This window comes from Aquila chrysaetos, chromosome 2 (genome assembly GCF_900496995.4).
Source record: "Aquila chrysaetos chrysaetos chromosome 2, bAquChr1.4, whole genome shotgun sequence".
Classification (NCBI taxonomy): Eukaryota; Metazoa; Chordata; class Aves; order Accipitriformes; family Accipitridae; genus Aquila; species Aquila chrysaetos.
This window is the reverse complement of record NC_044005.1, coordinates 13,736,232-13,758,841: the sequence shown is the minus strand read 5'-3', so window position 1 is coordinate 13,758,841 and position 22,610 is coordinate 13,736,232. Positions and strand designations below refer to the sequence as shown.

Below are 22,610 nucleotides of genomic sequence, written 5' to 3'. Positions count from 1 at the left end.
AAAACTACTTTGTGTGCAGAAGGCTCCACTTGCAACTCTTGTTTTTAATAAGAGTTCTGCAGGAAAATGTCATAAACAGAAACAGAGAATCACTCCAGAGGTTACCCATTTCCCCTCCTCCCACACTACGGCAGGCTCAGTTATAACCGTGTCATTCCTAACAGATGTTTGTCTCATCTGTTGATGGATGCTCCAAGCTATCATTAGGCAATCTCTTCCAGCACTTCACCTCCCTTGCCATTAGAACTGTTTTCCTTTCTTCTAATCAGAACCTTTCTTGCTGCAGCTTATGCTATTAGTTCTCCTACCATGTCCTCTCCTCAATATTCTCTTTAGCCTAATCAACCCAAACACATTCAAATCTCTCTTTTTAAATCATCCTGTTGACTAACATTCAGCTTGAGATCCACTGTAACCTTAGTGCTTTTTCTACAGTATTCTTGCTTGGGTTGTCCATCCTGTGTTTATGCAGTTGATTATTCCTGTCTAAGTAAGTGCAATAACTTGCACTTGTCTGTCAAACAGCCCTTGAACTTTATTTCTAAATATAATTTTGAATTCTAATTATTTTCTTTAGTGTATATAGAGTTAGTGTCATCTGCAAATTTTATAAGCCTGTTCAATACCATCATGAAGGACACTACTGAAAATCTTGAATACTGGGAGGCCTCCACAGATACTCATTCAATACATCAAAGAACTACTGAAAAGTACTATTTAGATACAGTTAGTAAGCCCATTTTGCACCCACTCTGCAGTAGTTTAATTGAGAATGTTTGCCTTGATTTCTTATTAGAATGTCATATAAAGCAGTATCAAAGATCTTACTAAAATCGGGATAGACTTGCTAATTTTTCTGTATCCAGAGCCTCCTGCTCAGTTGTAGATTGGCTTGACACGGTCTGACAACTGACACAATTTGTTTCTGACTGTTATTCATATGTTGAGTGTTATTCAATTCTTTATCTTCAATGTGTTTAAAATCAGGTTGTTTGTAATTTTTTCCAGAATTTTGGGGGGGAATCATATTTACATTAATCAGTCTTTTCTTTCTAACTGTTCTTTTTCCTCCTTTCTAAAGGTAGTCACTACCTTTTTCTGTTTTCTCACCCACCTTCAATGAGTTATCAATTACTAATTATTCTGAGACTGGTTTTTTTTAAATATCTCTAAAGGTGGAACATAAATTCCAGACAATCTGAAACAATTAACTTAGTTAAATACCATGTTAAAATCTGTACCTTAATGAAAGTACACAGGGAAGCATGAAGGCTCATTTTGCAATTTCCTGAGTTCTTTCAGTGTTTTACTTTGCAATGTTAATTGCCCCTTCAGTAAAACCTTTTCCCCTTTTTTAAACAACTCAGGGAATTGACTGGTTGTTTTTAGCAACTTGTGTTATTGCCTAGGAACAAAGCTGGATCATTCACATACAAATTTGGTCCTATGGCTACAAGGAATAAATGTCCTGTTTGTATTCTCTGATGACTAAAAAGGGATGAGTTCATATCTTCACTTTCCAAACAGTATAGCACTATGCAGAAATAGCTGTTGAATTCTGGAAGCAGTGTAGATGTATCAGTGAAATGCTGGATCTCAACTAATTAAACCTATTATTCTGCAGAGCTAGTTATCCCAGACACAAAACAATGTCGTAAGCATCAATGCTTTCAGGTGGGGACTAAAGTTCTTCAAAGACAGTTCAGTTTTTTTTCTGCACAGTGCTGCATCATTGATTTTTAGCCAGAGCCAGATCAGATTAAAAAATGGCAATTCCTTCCATCTACTGCCTTTCCCCACCAATATAAGATAATGCAAAGCTAAGGTTTATCTAAGTATATTCTTGAAGACATGAAAATATTGCTTAGACACTTATATACAGCCTTGACACCAGATTAATACTAAATTCTATAACTGTGCAATTATAGGAGTCCCAAAATTGCTACCTACCTTGTTAACACAACCCGTACATTGAAACTGGAAAAAGAATCGGTAGAAATAGTCATAGTCATCCTGATCCTCATCTTGCACTCAGTTCCTTTATCACCCTACATTCAATGTGGAGAGAGTAATTTGACAGGTCACTTCTTATTTCTTACTGACTTTACATTTCCAAGAATTTTAAGAAACAAAAACAGAGTTTGTTGTGAAAATGTAAATTATTGTCATACTGCATAGTAAGAATACTGAATGGGAATATTTAGGTAGAATTGCCTCATTTGCTTTATTCTTTTTTAACTGTTGATAAACACATGTCTAATGATTCTAAGTTCTATGAATCTTCTGCCCACTAACCATAACCTTTCAATGCAATGCCCAAACTACTTAATAGCATCCTTGTAAGTACAGTTGTTTTCAAAATAAGAGATCATGGAATAAACTCTGGGCAGGAGGACAAACCTATAAACAAATCAGACAGTTCTTTATACAAAGATTGGTTGGAATATCAAACAAACTGCCAAAAGTTGTGCAGCCAGCAGTTAAAGTGACTTGTGTACATTAATTCAAGAAAAAGTTGGATTATGCTTTGGAAAAGAAGGAAATACTACAGTGCAGCAGCCACTAAGTTTTTTTTTCTCTTTTTTTTTTTTTTTTTTTTTTTTTTGGAGTTGGAATTACGGTTAGACTGTTTCACATAGTTAACAAATATACTACAATTAGCAGACTTTCTTCTTTCATTTTCTGTAATCTGCAAGAAAGTTTTCCGTGGTTATATCAGACTGACCACTGGGTTCCCTTTGCAAGACTACATTTATATCTTTACTTGCTGAAGTAAACATGTCTCTTTTTTTGGCTTAAGAATGCCTAGCAGCACTTTAAAAAGAAATTTAAGCCTCAAAAAACAGATGAGGAAGACAAGATAAAATAAGACATCTTAACGAGTACACAGATGACTAGATAATTCAATAGATACCTGGAGAACAGAAAATTGAAATGAAAAGCATCTTCACCTGTTACATGTTTCTGTTATGTCCAAGCCTTTTGTGGTCATCAGGACTTATTATACAGCAGGAAAAACAATCAGATACAGGAGAAATAGTTCAGGGAAAAGGAAAACAACATGAAAAGTCAAATGCAAATTCATTTTTCACCAGACTTTTGTGTCATAATAAAACTGATAAAAAATTGTTTTCATTGGAGGAAAAGTGATTGCTACAGTTTGCCAGAAACTAAACCACCAAGATAATCACCAAGACTGAACACAGGAAAGAAGCAAAAGAAAAAAAAAATGAGGTTTCATGAAGCTTCAAACATTTCATTGGCAAAAATAAGAAGGCTCAAATATTGCTGGTATCAGTAAAGTCCCTTCATTCACCCAAGCTGTCATCCTGGTTCCTGGTGCCACAACCAGAAGTAGCAGCAATGATGAACATTGCTGTTGCAACAGGAAAGACAAAAAGAAAATGAGTGGAAAGAAAAGATATCATCCAGTCCCTTTCCTTTCCAATGTATGCTTGTTTCCTGTGGCACATCTCTTAATAGTCTGTCCAGTATATTTTTAAAGTTCTCAAAGGATCAAGTTTCTACTGTCTCCCTTCAAAGATGCTTTTGTGACTTAGGAACATCTAGAAATTATATAGCTATGAGCTAACAGGTAAAGTAACAGGGCTGCTCAACATGGGCAATGTCAGTAACTGCTATTGACCACCTGATCAGGAAGTAGATGAGGCCTTCTTCAGATAACTTGGCCTTTGTCCTCATTGGGAACTTTAACCACCCCAATACCTGCTGGAGGAAAAACAGAGCAGGGCACAAGCAATCCAGGAGGTTTCTGAAGTGCATTGATGATAAATTCCTCACTAGGTGTTTGAGGAGTCAATGAGGGTCAGTACTCAACTGGATCTCACACTTGTAAACAAGGAAGAACTGGTCAGAAACCTGAAGGTTGGGGGAAGCCTTGAAGCTCCTGACAAAATTCAAACACAAAAAGAAAGTATACAAGAGGTGGAAGGAGGGATAGGTGGACCCAGGAAGAATGCAAAGACACTGTCTAAGCATGCAGAGATGCGATTAGTATAGCCAAAGCCCACTAGCAGTTGAATCTGGCGAGGGATAGGAAGAGCAACAAGAACAACTCCTGCAAGTACATCAGCAGCAAAAGGAAGACTAGGGGAAATGTGGGCCAGCTGCTGAACAGGATAAGGTTCATGGAAAAGGCCAACATACTCATCTTAATATAAGAAAAAAAATTTCCCCAGTGAGAACAATCAATCACTGGAACAACCTCCTAAGGGACGTGGTGGAGTCCCCATCACTGGAGGTTTTCAAGACATGACTGAACAGGGTGCTAGATAATCTCCTCTAGGCTCCGTTTTCCACAAAATGTTGGACCATAAGTTCTTTCAAGGTGCCTTCCAACATGGGCTGTTCTATGAGTCTATGATTCTGTGATTCTATGATTTTATACTCAACGCCTTCTTTACCTCAGTCTTTACTAGGAAAGATATTTGTCTTCAGGAATCCCAGGCCCCAGACACCAATGTGAAAATCTGGACCAAGGAATAGTTACCCTTGGTGGAGCAGAAACGTTAAGGCACATTTAAAAAAACTGGACACCCATGAGTCCACGGGGCCTAGTAAGATGCACACATGTGTGCTGGCCAATGACTACTCTCAATTATCTCTGAAAGGTTATGGTGGTCAGGAGAGGTTCCTGAGTGGGAAAAATTCCAAATCCCATCTTCAAGAAGGGCAAGAATGAGGGTTTGGAGAACTACAGGCCAGTCAGCCTCACCTTGGTCCCTGGGAAGCTGATGAAGCAAATAATCCTGGAAGCCATTTCCAAACATATTAAGGACAAGGAACTGACAGGCAGTAGTCAGTATGGATTTAGGAAGAGGAAATTATGCCCAACCAACCTGATAGCCTTCTATGATAGGATTAGTCTGGTGGACATGCAGTGGATATAATTTATCTTGACTTTAGAAGGGCTTTTGACACTGTCTCCCATAACATTCTCATAGAACTGATGAATATGGGCTAAATAAATGGACAGGGAGGTGGACTGAAAACTGGCTGATGGCTCAAAGGGTTGCAATCAGTGGCAGGAAGTCCAGATGGAGGAGGCCAATCACCAGGAGTACACCCCCAAGGTCCAATACTGTTTAACATCTTCATTCATGACCTGAGTGATAGGACAGAGTGCACCCTCAGCATACAGAATTGGGAGGAGCTGGTTGTGCTGCCTTTGAAGGGACCTCAACTGAGATAACGACAGCAATCACATGAAGTTCAACAAAAGGGAATGCAAAGTCCTGCACCTGGGGAGGAATAAGCCCATGCCTCAGTAGAGATTGGGGGCTGACTGGCTGGAAAGCAACTTTGCAGAGAAGGGCCTGGGGCTCCTCAGGGAAAATGAATTGAACGTGATCCAGCAATGTGTCCTTGTGGCAAAACCAACAGCCTGCTGGGCTACGTTAGGAAGGGTGTTACCAGCAGGTCAAAGTAGGTGGTATTTCCCCTTTACTCAGCACTGGTGAGACACATCTGGAGTTCTGGGCTCCCCAGGACAAGAAGGACACAGACATACTGGAGCGAGTCCAGTAAAGTGCCACAAAGATGACTAAGGGATGAGCTGGGACTCTTTAGTCCACGTAGCAGAAAGCTCAGGGAATCTTACCCATGTATATAAATACCTGCTTGGAGGTTGTAAAGAAGAGCCAGACTCTTCTTCTTGGTGTCCACTGAAAGCACAAGCGGCAACAGGCACAAACTGAAATACATGAAAATCCATTTAAATATAAGAAAAAAGCTTCTTACTGTGATAGAGGTAGACCACTGGAACAGGTTGTCTAGAGAGGATTAGGAGTCTCCACCTTTGCAGATATTCAAAATGCAACTGGATACTGCCCCAAACAACCTGCTGTACTTGAACTTGCTTTGAGCAAGGAGCTTGGACTACATGATATCCAGAGTTCCCTTTTAACCTCAACCATTCTGTGATTCTGTGCTCCAGGTAAAGCTCTCATGAAATTTAAAATATCTTACATCTTTCAAAAAAATTTTGCTTTCCTCAAAATCCAGTAAAAAGGAAGATGAAGATGAAGAAAACAGAACTCTTGTTACTACACCCACACCAATTAGTAAATAACCCAGAATCAGAACAGGACAAAGTCTGTCATGTAGCTGTAGTGCTACATCATCAGATGATGTTCCACATGCTGGAGGTAAAATCTATGAGGTTTAAATTAAGACACAGAGTAGATTTACTAGAAAGCTTTTGTTTTCTTGATCCAAGCATTTATCATCATTTTAGACTAACAGCTGAAGTTCATCTTTTGTCATGATAAATTATGGCTGGATGAAACTTGTCTGGGCCTGCCCTTTATTTCATTCTTAGTTGCATTCCCTTGGTCTTTGAGGAACAAGTAGACAAATTAGGAAGTCCTTTTACAAAATGGTTTGCAAGAAAGCAGGTCTATTTCTGTAAACAATGGGAAAGTCCAGTTGCTGAATTATTCATGAAAGAGGAAAAGAAAATGGGGCTATTTGACAAAAAAATATCCAAAATCATACCAAAGGGTCTTCACAGTGATGGATATGCCAACAAGTGACAGCTGTGATCTACCCTGGCATGAGGTAAAAAAATTATATGTTGAAGTCCCAGGGAGTAAAAGATTCACAGTTACTCACTCAGGATGCTACTAGAAACAAAGTCTTGGAAAAAAGTAAAGATCAAACACTAAATTGTAGACAAAGGTCATGGAGAAAGACAGCATTTCTGAAAGAGAAAGCCTGAGATAGTATCTGTAAGCAATGCTAGTGACAAGGGAGAAAGGGAGGAGAATTGTGCCTGTACATATTTATTATTGCCAAATAGGCTGAAAAAACCCAACATCACTGCTATGGTATTTTCTTCACTAGATCTAAAGGACAGCAGCAGCGGAATCTGCTGTTTGTGTTAAAGTGTCAGGAGGGGAAAGAACAAAGACATGGAAACATCTGCTTTTAGAAGCCACTTGAAAAATAATTATGCAATACCCTGTGAAAAACATCTGTTAAAATGCTGCTGTCCACCCATCACATAGAAAGGAGACACTTAAGGAAAATATAAGCAAGTCCAGGAGAAGATCGTGGCTCATTTTTCTCTTGGAGCACCCATTACCCCAAATCTAAACCAAAACCCAAGGGTAAGTTTAGCGAGAGAAATATATGATAGAAGCAAGCAGGATGATATACCACTGCCGAACAGATGGTACAACCTGCTGTTACATAATCAATACAAATTGAACCAGAAACCATGCTTAGCATGTGTACTCTTTCTGAATACAAACAAATCGCTTCCTGGGAATTTTCAGCCCTCCCATTCACAGAATCTAAGGCCTTGCAATTAGTCATGGAACTCTCTGTTCTACACCAATGAGGCTATTCCAGCACAGAGCCTCCCTGCCCATTCCGCAGAGGAACTTGAGTTTTCTGTAAATCTCGTCACACCACATCTCATCTCATTATATGTGATTGGTTTAACATCCAAACCTTTCAGGTGGACTAGTGATTCCAATGCAGTGTTGTGTCAACACCATGCTACCTGAATCCTAAAGAATGCTCTCTCCTTATCACTTTGATGTGCTGTACACACTGAATAGCTCATTCAGTACTGGTTTGCATGTCTTGAAGTAGGTGACAATCTAAAACATTTTAACCAGCAATTGAGATAGACAGTGTGCATGTGCTGTTCCCATGGTCCAGCTGATGAGCAGAAACTGGCTGAACTACAATGTTAAACCCTGTTCTACCCTGTGCCTACACCTTTAGCCAAAGTAAAGGAAGAGTTCATGTTTTAGTTCTTAAGAAGGCTTACATGAGCAAAACCACAACACCTGACACTTTCCAACTTCTGCATTGAATACTCAGCATAGCTAACTACATCTACAGATCAAATGTCATATTATTGATGAGATTCTACATTGCATGCGACAGAAAGAGGCTGGATATGAGACCCCTGCCTCTCCTGTATCCTTTAGTTCATGCTCAAATTCAGTGGCATAAGAAATTCTGCCCTTCCTACCAAAAGAAATTCCCCTTGGGCCTCAGAACAGACCCCTAAAATTCATTGCCATGTTTTGCTGCATTTGCCTCAGAAGAGGATATTTGTCACTAGGAAGCAAAGCACTTGCTATAAATACAATATGGTTTGTAAAATGCTTCGAGATCCTCAGTGGTAAGGGACAAGCTAGAGTAATGTAAGAGGATATTATTTTTATATCAATAAAACAATGACTCCACAATATAGTCACCTTGCTTCTTAAGCTGTCAGAAGAAAATAGAATAAAGGGGGGTGGGGCGTGGGGGGATTTAAACATGCCCAAAATAACTGTAAACTAGATTTTAAATTCATTGAAATTCCCAGGAATTGTATCCTCAAAACAACGGCTTGTAAGAAGCATCATCACAATGTTTCCTCTGCTTATTTTTGTAAATAAAGAATTTTCTATGAAACATTTTAGCCTCTGTTAGTCTCAGTTCTTTCCTGAACTATCAACAGTGATTAATGCAGATAGTTTAATAAATGTTTTCTTTTCTCTGTAAATGTTTTTAAAGGAACATTAAATGAGCCCAAAAACCCAACCCCAATCTTCAGGGTTTGGTAAAAGTCATCCATGTTTTGCTGCCTAAAAGCATTTACAGATGAGGAGTAAAACTTACTGACTATGACAGATTTAGGTATCTGTCAAGGAGTGGGAAGGCAGGTGGGAGAAATCTATGAGTATGTGCTGCTGTCCTCAAGTGTTTCCTTGAAATCCACAGACTCCCAGTAGTGTTCCAGAACAAGATCAGTGAGCCAAATCTTAAACCTTCTGTTGCATATCGAGGATCTCGCATCTAACTCCTGTGTAAGAATATGTGTTTTGGAGATCTGGGAAGGGCATTTAGGAAAATACAGCTACACAGCAAGAGCTTTGTTATATTCCCCAGGTTAAAATGACATAGAGGAAGAGCTCTATCACTGCACTTCAAATTCACTGGCAAGGAGAGAAGATACTGAACTATATTGCTCTCTGAGTATTTTGCTCAATTAAAGACTGCAAAATTTGGCTCAAGTAAACTATCTTCAAATTCCTGTCTCCTGCAGCTGGAATGCAGTGAAGCCACCAGAATGAAGACCAAGCTAAATATTTTAACTCAGCAAGATACATTCTGGTTTTGTGCTCCAAACTACATGGAAGTCTATATTATGAAATGGGATTATAGGATTAGAGCAGGTTTGCCTTCGGCATCTGGAAAGTGTGGCAATTGGCTTCAGTATAGAATATCCCCAGCTAACATAGGTCATGTGGGTCAGACCAATTTCCATGTCAGTGCAGGACCAGCATACGCATGTAAATGCCATATGGTTGCTGCCTGACTGTAAATGATCTAGTAATAGTTTATTACAATGTTGCCACTAACTTCTAGTGCCAGTTAATTTAACATTCAGTGTAATTTAATCAAAATCCTAGGTACCATGTAATCTGTATTAAAAGCAGAAATTGCCCTCTGTAGTGACTATTTCCAATTGCCTTGGATGGGGGCAAGGGAATAACTATGCTTACTAATGCCCTTTTTTTTTTAAAGGGAAGACAAACTAGAAAAGGAAATTCAAGGGTCTTGAAAGATATGAAGGCTCACCTATACAGAGAAGCTAATTTGGATTAAGGTAGAGTATGACTTTAAATGTAAATCTCCCTGATTAAACCCTGATGAGATAGCAACTTCTGGTATCATTTGTCTTGCACAGTCTTACCTAAGAATCTGTGCAGGAAATTAATCCAGGACAGTCTATCAGGAGGAGCCACTCTGGAATAATTTCCTATGAGAAAATCCCTGGGACCCATTGTTCAAATGCTGTTAGGCTGTACACTGAAGTCCTTTTCTATACCTGACTGGGCTGTCACCTACATCAGTTGCTCAGTTCCACTGAACTCTGCTGCCCAAGGTCTACTGCTGAAGGAGCAAAAGTGTGATGGAGGTTACCCTGAGCAGAGAGTCACACTAACATTTTCATCTAGCAGTGCTGTCTTTACAGTTCATAGCTTAACTTCATCCACATGGGTTAAATAATTCCTAGAAGATATTCAAGTAAAAGAATTAACCACTTTCTCACATGTCAACGAGAAGCAATCAACATGTCAGTGAGAGAAATTGTGTAATACCTAACATTCTGAGCAGGGATTGCTCCTGTCCAGCAAGTGGCCTTTGGCCCATGCTATAAATCAGCGCAAGCAGTGAAAACCCTAAAAAACCTTGGCCTCCCTGGAAGAAACAGAAGATTTAATCTGGTCTTCAGACATTTGGGTGATGAAAATACAATCCCTTTCTCTTTTGAAATGTATAAAGCTGTTCAGAGAAGGCAATAAACCACTTGTATTATGTCATGTACTGAAAGTAACACCTGATAGTCTGTTAAAAGTACAGTAATAGAACAAATGAAATCAGACAAGTCTGATTTCTGTTAGGTTCCTTATAAATCCTCTAGTCCTGCCACTTGCTCAGCTTATGGGTTTCAAAAAATTATTTTAAGTTAATCAGTCTCCAATTAATATTATGCCCATTTCCACTCAGAAACCTTGTAGGATTTTCCAGCTTGTTCAGGTACGCTCCAAACCATCCACATTACAGCAGAAGAAGTAAATAGCTCATCAGCTAAAGAACAATGACTTTGTCACCAAATCTTCTCATTACATTTTTGCTACCAGCCACCATATAGATTAATTTAGATTTTTTTACTATAAATCCAGCTACAATAAACAAAAGTGCCCTTGTCTGGGGCACTAAAGATGTGAACATAAATATTCTATAACAATTAGAATTTTGTGGAAACTATTACAGGGTAGAATAAAACTGTATGTTTGAATGGATCCCTACCAAGGCACTTTTGTTCCTCAAGTGGACAGGTAAAATTTAAAATAACAGCATTCGGAATTCAAAGACAAAACTGAAATCTCAGTGCAGTTTTTTAAATACTTTTGCTACTGATTCCTAGTTCCATGCACCATTTTTAAGCATCTTTCCACTGGTAGTGCATAAGAACAGCAATTCTCTGGATATTTTAAGTAACCTGATTAGTGAATTTTAGTTTATTTGTACATCATGAACTGAGTCTTGCCAATGGGAAGGTACAAACATTAAGAACTCACTGTTTTCTTCCCGCAAAAGTCTCCCTCTATCCCTTTTTCCTTTTCATTAAGGCTGAAACAGATCTTCCAACAACAAAAGCACAAGTCTCCACAATTTGAAATACAGGACTAACTGTATTCAGTTGTACCAGCAGTACCAAATTCTTGTCCTCTGTGGACTACACATGTTATCCAGCATCATAGGTCTGTAAGAGCAAAATTATGATGAGCTAGTTGTATCAGATCTTCTACATTTCATTAGCTATAGCAGTTCATTTCATAATAGCTGTGTTATTGCCATACCTAGACACTGCTGCCATCTGTGCTATCGATTTCTTTTAGAAAGCAACCCACTCTTGATTTAAAGATGGAAAATGCACCACAAATCTAGGTAAATTGCTCCTTCACTATTAATTACCATTGACATTAGCACTCTAGGCTGTTTGTCTACCGAACGGAGGAAATAACACCTTTTTAATAAAGACAGGTAAATCCACAAAGCTCAGTTGTCAGAGACCTATGTTTTAGAAACTCTGAGATCGGTTTGTGTATGTTAGTTCAAGCCTTTCCAACTTCACTGTGAAAATAATGATTATAGGATTGGACACAGCGTTTCATTAGTGGTCTCCCTGATGCCACATCCAAAGGTAATATAATCTTCTTACTTCACTTGATAAACGCCTTTACATTTATCCAAGCATCATTTTTAGCCCCTTCAGTAACACCACTACAGGGGATGCTCATGTTCAATTACTTATATACTTTTTATTCTTACTATTATTCAAGAATATTTAATACAGAGTTCTATCTTCTAAGCATAGCAACATTTGTTGTATTTAGATATATGACCCTTAGTTTACCTATACTGATCTATATTGTTCAGAGGGGTGCATTTATAAAGCCTTAGGGTTGTGCATATAAGTAAACTATCTCCATTATCACCACAGCTCCTCGTACTAATGGCAGCACAATGTGACCAGATCCCTGCTCCACAGACCTGCACAATGGTTCAGCCAGCATTTTAAAGACAGAATCTGGAGGAAAATCTAAGACAACTGTAATTATAAACCATATTTCCTGCTCTGCCCTTTTTTATTCCATCTGCAAATTCTACCAGCTGTAACATTATATTTTATTCCAAAGCGTTGATAAAGAAATTGAAAGCCAGGCTGCACTACAAATGCTCTCCTCAGGGAAGAATTCCATAATTCCTTTTTATGACATATCAGCTAACCGGTTTTTAATTCATACAATATGGACTGCACTGATTTTGCATAGTGCTAATCTTTTTTAAATCAGAATGCCATGTGGAACTCAGTCATGTGCCTCACAGAGGCCTGAGTACAGCATGGCAACCGTCAGTAAAATCTGCAATGTTATTCATTCACCCTGTCAATGGAAATCCATTCTGTGGGGCTGAATACTACAGAAATTCAAACTGTATTGCGACTTTCTCCTTCCAGCAAGCAGCAGCATACAGTGTGAAGAAGAGACGAGCTCTGGACGTTCACTTCCACGCCCTGCCCTCTGACCTGAGGGACCAGCCATAACACATTTCTTTGCCATACAGTAGCTCTTCTCACTTCTTCATGGCTACAGACAGTTGTTGTAACCAATCTGATTATTAAGTGTGCAGCTAGGCTGCAGTGGACTCTGTCAGGGGTCGCAGTGGATTAGGTTCGTGCTGTTTGCTGTCATGGCCATTTTTAGATCGTTGTGTCTGGTGGACACCGTATACCAGGAGCAGCAGCATCCTGCCTGATGATAGTATACTCTCAGAATACGTTGAAGAAAGGTTCCATTAATTTACTACATACAAGCACTGTTGTTACCTTCCTAGGACTACTCATTTAATCTTAGCACTACCAGCACCACCTCAGTACTATCCTGCCTCTGTCCTGATTGCCTTTTTTTGGTTTTGTACTAACTAAAACCTCAGTAAGCCCATGGATTGCATAAATAATGCTTGCAAAAAATTATTTCCAATGTACATAAAAATGCATATAGGCTTGAAACTCCTTTTAAGCTTTGTGGTATCTGTCCACTTTCCTGTCTACTATCTGTGAGAGAAAGGCAGGCACAAGAGCAGATATTGTTATGAAGGATTTATTTCCCAGACGCACTTGTGCCAGCTTCTCTCCTGAACAACTGATATAGGTTTAGTTTCTATAAAATACTAGCATTCACAACAGTGAAAATACAGGAAGCTGCAGCTGCCTGTAATACTGCAGAGCAGACTCAGCAAGCACTTCGTCACACGAGACACATTAGTTCTGATTCTAAAAATTGGTTAAAGACTGATGGCAATCTGTATCTCCCAATTAATTCGAGCAAGACCTGATATACTACAGAACTACTTGACCCATCTCTGCAAAATTATGCATGCTGAGCACTACAGATTGCATTTAATCCCTCTTTGAAGATCAGGAGACAGGTACACTACATATTCAAGGATGTTGACATAGCAATTGTTTCAAACCACTGCACCTCCAAGAATGGATTGGAAGCGTAGAGGATCATTTCATTCCATTCTAAAAGACCAGAAGATGTGGCCAAAGAGAAGGGATTCACTGCCTTTTCTTTTTTTTAAAAAAAAAAACAGTTGAATACTGCAAGGTAAATATAGTCCTTAATGTAAGTGTATTGATAGAAGATCCCCAAGCCTTGACCAGGTAATTAATCTGTTCCTTCATCTGGCTGGTGGAGCAAAATATTTCATCAAAACTACATTTCTCTTCAACTATCTCATGTCTACAGCAGAAAGAAGCCATAAAAAGAAGAGGCCTCTTTGCAGAGGCTTGGAAGTTAAACCAGAATAACAAAAGATGGAAGTAAGAAGTAACAGATTTGTAATTTTTTTGCCAATGTTGAAATCAGCAAATCTGGTGGGATCCTCCATTGAGATAAACCAGTTCCAGTCTTGTATTATTTAAGTTAGCATTAATGAGGAGTAATTTGACCACTTCCAATAAAAACACCTGAATATAATCAACAGGATCAAGGCAAATTCAGGGACAGGCAGCATGCTAAAAAATCTCTTACAACTGCTTTTAATTGGTTAAATTATTCAACTCTGGTAGAGATAGACAATGTGGCTGTTATTATTGTTACAAAGATACAGTACATATCTCTAATCAATAATAAATGACGCTGGAAATCCTATTATATTACAGCAACAAACAAGAGGCCTCTATTTTGAATGAAAATTAAGATTGTGTTTTGTGAATTCCATACTACCAGTACATAGGTGACAAGTTGATGTGAAGCAACTAGATTTAAATTCCAAAAAAGGGTGTAGGTAGCAGGACAATTAGTTTATGACTACCATGTTATCTTAGAAGGGGAAAAGATAGCTCAGTGTTCAGCTTCACAAAGACAACAGCACTGCAGAGCACGTGCATTAGCAGAACGTTGGGTTCTCAGCAACCTAAGCAGCCTCAGCAGTGCAGTCTCTGTGTCTCCATATACAGCATTTGAATCACTCCTTTGGATTTAGGTACCTAGATTCTGCCTAAGTTTTTCTTTAGGCATCTAAGTGCTTTTTTGGATCTCACTCTAAATTCTTACTTATCATAGAACCTTTTCCAAAAAATCCATTAATTTCTCCCGCAATTACCAGAAGACCATGACATTATTTTACTAATCAACAAAATAAAGAAAGTATTAAATTGCTTTTCTGGTTTTAAATGAACTACGAAAGAACACACATCTGCAAAGTAAACCTAAAACATTGGGTTGTGTGATTAAACCACTTTATAATAAAATATATATGTAGTGACTTCTGACAGCCTACTGCTGCAGACCATAAAATCTATTGCTTAATTGTTATCAACAAATGTATAAATATACCTCATTAACCAGTTATTATGCACACACCTCACTTGTCCACACCAAGAAACAGAAACACTGCACAAAACTCCAAATCTTTGCAATGTCCTCCACACTACTGGGAGATTACTCAGCATCTGCATGAAAACACACTCCCTCTGCAAGAGAACACAGGATTAAATAAATACTGTATGATCTAGAAACACCAGGACATCTAATCCAGGCAAGTACAATGACTTTGTTGTGTTTTCTTGGGAAAGACAAATACTCTCTTTCCTCCTTTCAGAACTCCAGGATGGAGATAACCAGTATCATTTCACAGGCTGGTGTAATGGTCATAAAATGAAATAAAAATAGTAAGAACTGCATGCTAATTTTAAATAAACCTGCAAGTTGGAGTATGGTTTAATCAGGCCATTCTCACTTTCTCTTTACTATGTAAAATAAGAGAACTCAAGAGGAAATTGCAACTCATCACCATTACGGGAAGTATCTTTTCTTTGTCCTGGCAGACTTTTAGTATTCAAGCTGAAAGATGTGGGTTCTACTTTCATCTTCTTTTGATTTATATAATGATCCTGTTTGTGTTGAGCCCAAATTCTTTGTGAGCTCAGTATACTGTCAACAACAACAGGACTCTCAGCTGAGCTTTGTGGATGCCGATGCTGAGTTGCAATTGAATTTACATGGCGCTGAAGTTTTTCTGAACCACAACCTTCAGATTCATGACCAAACTTAGGATGGAATTAGACCCGTGTTCTGTCCCAGAGCCATTCTTCTTCTACATGGTTGTTTAATTCACTTGAAGCTCCAAAGATAATGTCCCATAGAAGGGATGGAGATTTCACTTCTCTCAACAGCAGAAAAAATGTACAACTGGGAGAGACGTGACCCTTGGAAAAAGCACAGCTATAAAGACAATATCAGCCCATGTTTCTGACCTTTTCAAGAAAGCCAAAGAGGCATCTGAGCATGTCAAATCTAACCACAAAATTAAATATCAATGTTGGTATTTTGCACCAGCATTCTAACTAGAAGGATGCGTAAAAGGTAAACTTGGAACAGAAAAAATTAAGGTCACATACAACATCTGTAAAAAGTGTCCTCTTAGAGGAAAATATCCATTAACTCTTTATCTGTTGTGGCTCAGACTCACTTTTCAAGATGAAGTCCTGTAAATGCAGAAAACATCTGAAAAAATACCACAAATCAGGGAATTGCATGAAGCAGTTCTTGAAAACATACAATATTCAGGTACAGACCTCAGGAACTATGGCCATAACTAACTGCTAACATAGCTAAACTGTCGCTTGTACTAACTATAACAGAAGACTTTCAAAGACCCCTTTACTCTCAAAACACCTACAGTCCCATCAGGAGACTCTACCAGCATTCTAAATAAAATTACCATTGTAATTTAACCTAGTGATAAAGTCATGGCAAACTTCACTGTGATGGTATTAATGGCTGCGGCTACATTTGTTAAAGGAGGAACCCAAAATACTTTTAAGAGCAGGTGCAACATAGAACAGAATCACAAAATCATAGAATGGTTTGGGTTGGAAGGGACCTTAAAGACCACCGAGTTCCAACCCCCCTGCCATGGGCAGGGACACCTTCCACCAGACCAGGTTGCTCAAAGCCCCATCCAACCTGGCCTTGGACACTTCCAGGGATGGGGCATCTACAACTTCCCTAGGCAACTTGTTCCAGTGCCTCACCACCCTCACAGTAAAGAATGGGTGTAGATTCCTTCTCATTCCAGCATGCAGGAAATCAGCAGAGTTCTATGCTCTTCTAGATTGCGGCACCTGAATACAAAAAAGCTCGTTTTGCTTTTTTGCTAAAGAACATTTCAAGCACAGGTTCAACCTATATATGTCTTTCTCTAAGTTGGGGGCCACCTCCCACAGAATTCAATAGCACCAAGAGCTTGACCTTCAAAATGAAAAGAAAGGTTTATTTCTTACATTACAAAATGCTTCAATTATCATAGGATGTTCATGTCCATGTGAAACCAAAGGTTTTATCTCCATTCCACATCCAGCTCTGGCATATCTCTAACATGCTGTGTTTACTCTCAGCTTCTAAAATGTATTACTTTTTAAGATGAGGGGTGTGGGGGAAGCAGATAAACAGGGCAGGCCAGGCTAAATTAAGATCACAAAACCATGCCACATTTTCAGCAACCAGCTATCTATTAAACAGGATTTCAAACGTCCTTTGGATTCCTTAATAAATGAAATCCCAAGAGCTTTCTGTGTAAGATGATAGCCAACTTCCCTTTTTTTAAATGATTTTTCAGAAAGGGCACAAACTGATTCCTTGGACAGATAGTGCTTTTTATCTACAGGGACTTTGTAAACAAATTGATCCAGATGTTTTGCTTTAGAACTCTCCAGACATAGTAAATTATTCCTTACAACATCAACACTTCATTTCCTCTATTTGCAACTAACATCTCAAAACAGACCACTTTTCAAAAGACAAATAATTGAAATGTTGTATTAGCATTAACAGGATCATTTGGACACTTTCTTAAATAAAATCTGTCTTCTATATATGGATGCATTCGGTGCCATATAACAGTTTCCAGAAAGGATCAAGATCAAATATATTAAGAATGTGTTTGGATCCTCTTCCTAAGCCACTGAAAATTTATCAAAGAAATCTTAAGAATTTAATTTTTCCTTTCTTTTTTCCGCATTTATCTTTTAAAAAACCCCAGACATGTGGGATGGTCATGGATTCTAAAGTCTGCATTAAAAACTCAGACAACAACTAGTCAATCCGATTAGGATGAAACTAAAGTGGGAAAAAGTAAGAAAGAGAGGGGATAGGCCTATGGGCTAGGTAAAAGGACATTTAACAGTATTTGACAATATAGGCACACATACATTCAAAAATTAATGAAGAAGAAAGAAACCTGTTCCCTGTGTTTCTTAGTGGCAGGCCCAATAGGCTATTCTTCAGAAATGCATATATAGATTTTTTTAATTTAAATTTTTTAAAACCAGTAGTAAAAAGACAAATATATTATCTGTAGAAAGAGCACTGACAAATATATCCCAGCTGAATATACTGTATCAAACCACATTTTAGCCGATTTCCCTAACTTTCTTTAGATGTTTTTCTTCCATTTTACAATGATGTGACCAGTTTCTCCATAGTGTTAAAGTAATCTTTCCTAATTACTGGCTTTCTGAAGGTCACATGCTGACAAATATAGCAAACAGCTTTCCATTCTGTGCTTCCTGAATTAGAATATTTGCTTTAAAATGAAATCATTGGTAGCTTTCCAGTTACTATAAGGACGGTGGGATCAACTGAGTGCACAGCAACAGATTACGAAGCAGGTGGCTTGAGGCTAAATCTGAACAGTTTCCTCACATAGCTCTGTAAAGTGGGGTGCAGATAACTCCTAATGAGTGTTAAGGGCTGTCTGGTCACTGAGTTGTATACAAGGTCTAGACAGGTCAAGGTCTAAGGATCAGAGCTTCTAATTACATTCTATTAAATACTCGTTAGTTGTAAAAGATGTCACCAGAAGACCCATCAGAGCTATAGTGTCTAATTATTAAACAGTAGTGCCCTTATAAGACCCTCAGGACTTGAAAAATTATGATAAGATACTGAAAGAGAAAAAGAGACAGCCAAAAAAGAGGTGAATCTGAGGACACAGCTGAAAATCGAGGTCATTGTTCTATATCACATTCCCCATGTAAAAGAGGAATTTGAAACTCATCGTCTATTGAATCAGTCGGTATTTGGCAGCATCAATTCTAATGTTGAGTTAAACCATTTAGGAGGCAGATTTGGAGAGCCTTTCATTGCAAAATGAGCAAATAATGAAATACACTTATTTCATAACCTGTATTTGTTACAAACACAACTCACTGAGCTGTTGCTCATTCCCTAAAAGCTAATAAAAAGGAGAAATTAATATGACTAAAGCCAGCATTTTTTTATTTCCTTTAAATAAAAGCCTCATATAAAAGCTCTTGTGGTTTGGTGATACTGTACTGTTGCTGACTGGCAGGGCAGGATTTGGCGATGCAGCCCCCTGAAGACTGTTACGCTGTTTTTTCCCCCAGTATTCATACTGGAAGAACACACCAAGTCAGACAGCTAAAAGGGGAGAACACCTGGTAGGCATGAATTCTGCAATGACATGTTTTAAACCAGCAACCCAAGTGGGTAGTAAAGAGATAACAGGCTCAAGCTTTGGCTAATGAAGAGGGCCACCCACATGCATGCAGCCAAGAATGCTTGCACTCAACTGGGTCATAAGAAAAGGTAATGCTTATGTCTCGGGACAAAGAATGCTAGTATGCAGTGCTAAGGACTGATCTTGCCCAGCTGGGAGGATGATCTCAGGAGCCAGAAATATGGTCCCCAGGGTCAGGAGACAAATTCCTGAGGTTCCCTTTAAAGGCAGCACAGCAGTGCTGGAATAACTCCGAAGTACTCTGACATTTCCCTTCTTTTCTTTCTTCCTCTTTGAGCACCCCAAAACATGGCACTGTTCAGACCTCCTTGACCTATGAAACATTTTGGAGAATGAAAGACTCCAGGTTTTATCATGAACTCTCTGGTGCTTCTCAGCCTCCTGACAGCCCTTGAATTACCTGGACTGCAGCCTTCCTTGCAATATCTTGGCTATGCTGCTCCCAGTCTGCCTGGAACCAATTAATGCATTAGCACAAAAAATGAAAAAGGAATTAATCATCCTTTTCTGAACCTCAAAAGATTCAAGTTTTGGACAGGCCTTTATGGAGATGGGGTAAGATCTGAACCGAGTTACCCCTTCCTAGCTGAAGTAAGAAGAAAGTCTTGCTGTTTATTTCCCTTCTTACCAGCTGGCACCCACATTAAGTTGTGGGGCTACATGTATCAGGCTTACTTCCCTCACCTCTGTCCTCTATAGCACCCTGGTAGAAGCTGAAAAAGGGCACCACCTTCTACCCACACTCTCCCCTTTTCCCTCACAGGATGCAAACTGTCCAGTGCAAGGTGGCAAGAACCCCCACTTTGTCATCTCAACTTTTGATGGACCTTTTTGGCCCCAAATCTCAATATACTAATGCCAACAGGAACCCACAACCTTTTTTACCTCACTCATAATTTGATTACCTTCCTTCTGCCACCCAGGGGAATCTCAGAACCTCACAAACCTCTTCAGTTCCCTATAATCCTATCTATCCAGAAAAACACCTTTTTGTCCAATTCCCTTCCCCTGCCACAGTTAACCCACTCACACTCACGTCCCTCAGATGCGATGTAGTGCTTCATCCTCCACGGGCCTCACAACCACCCCTCCTGCCCTGCCAACTCTCCACCAACATCTCCCACAGGCTCAGGGCATCCCTAAGCCCATACTGAGGCTGAAAGAGTCCTCAAACTCGGTCTGAGGATACCCTCACTCCTGACAAGCCTCTGCCTCCTCCCTTCTGTTTCTGGCCCTTGATAAGCGGAAACCGAGGCTGCAGGGAAAGCCTTTAAGAGCAACTCACATCAGCAGTGCACCAAACGCTGCCTTTGCTCTACAGAATCAATCTGTAGATGCCCCTCAGGGCCAGCATCGTTTAATAAACTCTCTCTGTGCCCATGGCAAGCAGATGGCAACACAGGCATGGCAGGATGGGATTCAGTCACACCTGGTGCCAGGAAGAGGTAGCTCAGCCTCAACCAGCTCAGCCACTCTGCAGGCCTCCATGCCCTGCAATCCCAGAGCTACCAGATGGCCCTGATCCCAGCTACACCTTCTTCTCATTTTTTGTCCCTCTACCAGATTTCCATTTCTGTCCCCAAACACTCCTGTATTTCTTTTTTTACCCTTAAAAACACAAGGGCTGGCTTTTCAAAATGCCAATTAAGCAAGAACAGAGGGGAAATGACACATCAGGAGTAAAATGGAGTGCTCAATCCTCTGGCTCACTAATTAGGATTTATGTACTGGAAAAATCCAATTCCTGGCACCGGTGAGTTAATAAAGAAATGAAAAAATGTCTGGAAAATTGGAAAAACTGGTATAATTGTCTAAGAAAACTAGCACGTCTGGTCATTTCCCCACACATTGTTATTAGCACCACAATTATTTCAGCAGGAGGCAAGCTGGGAAGAAGTAATACAGGACCAATGAAGAAAAGCAGTAGCAGGATAACCTACCATTCAGACACTGACTCCTGAGAGAAAGCAGACCTGCCGCTAAACAGGCAAGTCTACTTTAACATTCACTTCTTTAAACTGTGATTTATAGTGTTTAAACTGGAGATAATTATTTCCACTAGGGGTATCAGAACTGCAAAATTACCCAGTTCCTTCTGTGCAGCCATTGACATTGGTACATAAATTGCTAATATTCTGATATTTACATGCTTTTTCTAGTGGTAGGAAGAGAAATATGAGGTGCAAAGCAAGACAAAACAGATCTCCAGACAGCAATTCATACGGCATGCATGTGTCTATAAAGAGGATTCACTTGCATGCTTTTGAGACTCAAATGCTCACCATAAAGACTTCCCAGAGCGTACCAGTGAATCTGGTAAGCTACTTGTCCTTCTTTCAAAATTGTTTTTGTGAGGAAGGCAAGAAAAAAAATATCCCAGGAAGAATGCCAGTAACAGTTGCGCTTTGTTGATACTCCTTTGAGTTTTTTGCTTTTATATTTTTGCATGGTGATATTTCATGATATGAACATTTTGACAGTTTAATGGGGTTCTCTTGCTTCTTCTGCAGCGTAATCCTTCAGGAATCTTACACAGAAAGAGCCTTTTGCTAAGATATCGATTACTAAGACCTTTCTCTTTTTTAAAATGTGCATAAAAATTATTAGCCATGCTTCACAAGTAAAGTATGTTAATTTGCATTGTAGCTAAATTGGACAAGATCCAGTAAGAGATTTAGATACTTCAGTGCTAGGCAGTATAACACCTATCTTTCAGTACCTCAGATGCCACAGGAAAATTCAAAAAGGGAATGGAGTGCCAGGCGCTCTGTTCAATTCACAGGATAAGTTAGTGCCTCAGAATTTAATCCAAAGCAGCCAACACACCATGCAAGCACCTGATGGCAACACATTCAGGAGGCAACCACCTAGAACTGGCCACAGGCGAATGTTAAGAAGAGTATGCCTTAAATCCTGCTCATTCAGGGAGGCAGGTTGATTTACATGGTGTCTGGAGCCTAGAAGCCTCTACTCATGTTACGTATCTGTCTCTGCAAAAAAAAAAAAAAAAAAAAGGCATGGTTCACACTTTTCTATTAAAAACAGGTTGGGAAAGCAGATGGATTCTTGTCCTCATATAATCACCCAGTGGCTGCCCAGGCAGTAAAGGATGTCATTTCTTCCCTTAGCTCAAGGGAGCTCAAATGACATCTCCAAAGAAAGTTTCCTGCTTATGAGCATGCTCAATGCCTCAAGCACAGTCAAGAACCTCTGGGCCCAAAACAGACATCAAAAACAGAAGCACAGCAAGGTCAGTGGGTAGCTTACATGAAAGTAAGGAGACATCCCTTTTTCCCCTTCTACCGGGATTTTTTTCTGTACTGTATCAAGCAGCAATTTCATGCAAAATGCACAATATATCCTGGGAGCAGAGAGAAGAAACACAGGTCTCTGTGTAATCTGAGTGTCCAATGAGTCCTTTTTCCTCACTTGCATGCTCTTCCTCTGACAAAGTGAAT

The 22,610-nt window shown here is 39.3% G+C and overlaps 1 long non-coding RNA gene across 1 annotated transcript in view; it reads right to left on the bottom strand.

Moving 5' to 3' along the window:
* The window catches only part of LOC115338686, a 48,094-nt gene extending 33,012 nt beyond the window's left edge, over nucleotides 1-15,082 (bottom strand). Inside the window, exon 1 of the long non-coding RNA XR_003922499.2 lies at nucleotides 14,973-15,082. This is a non-coding gene — a long non-coding RNA (uncharacterized LOC115338686). The remainder of the gene's footprint in view (nucleotides 1-14,972) is intronic.
* Between the last annotated feature and the right edge of the window lie 7,528 nt (nucleotides 15,083-22,610).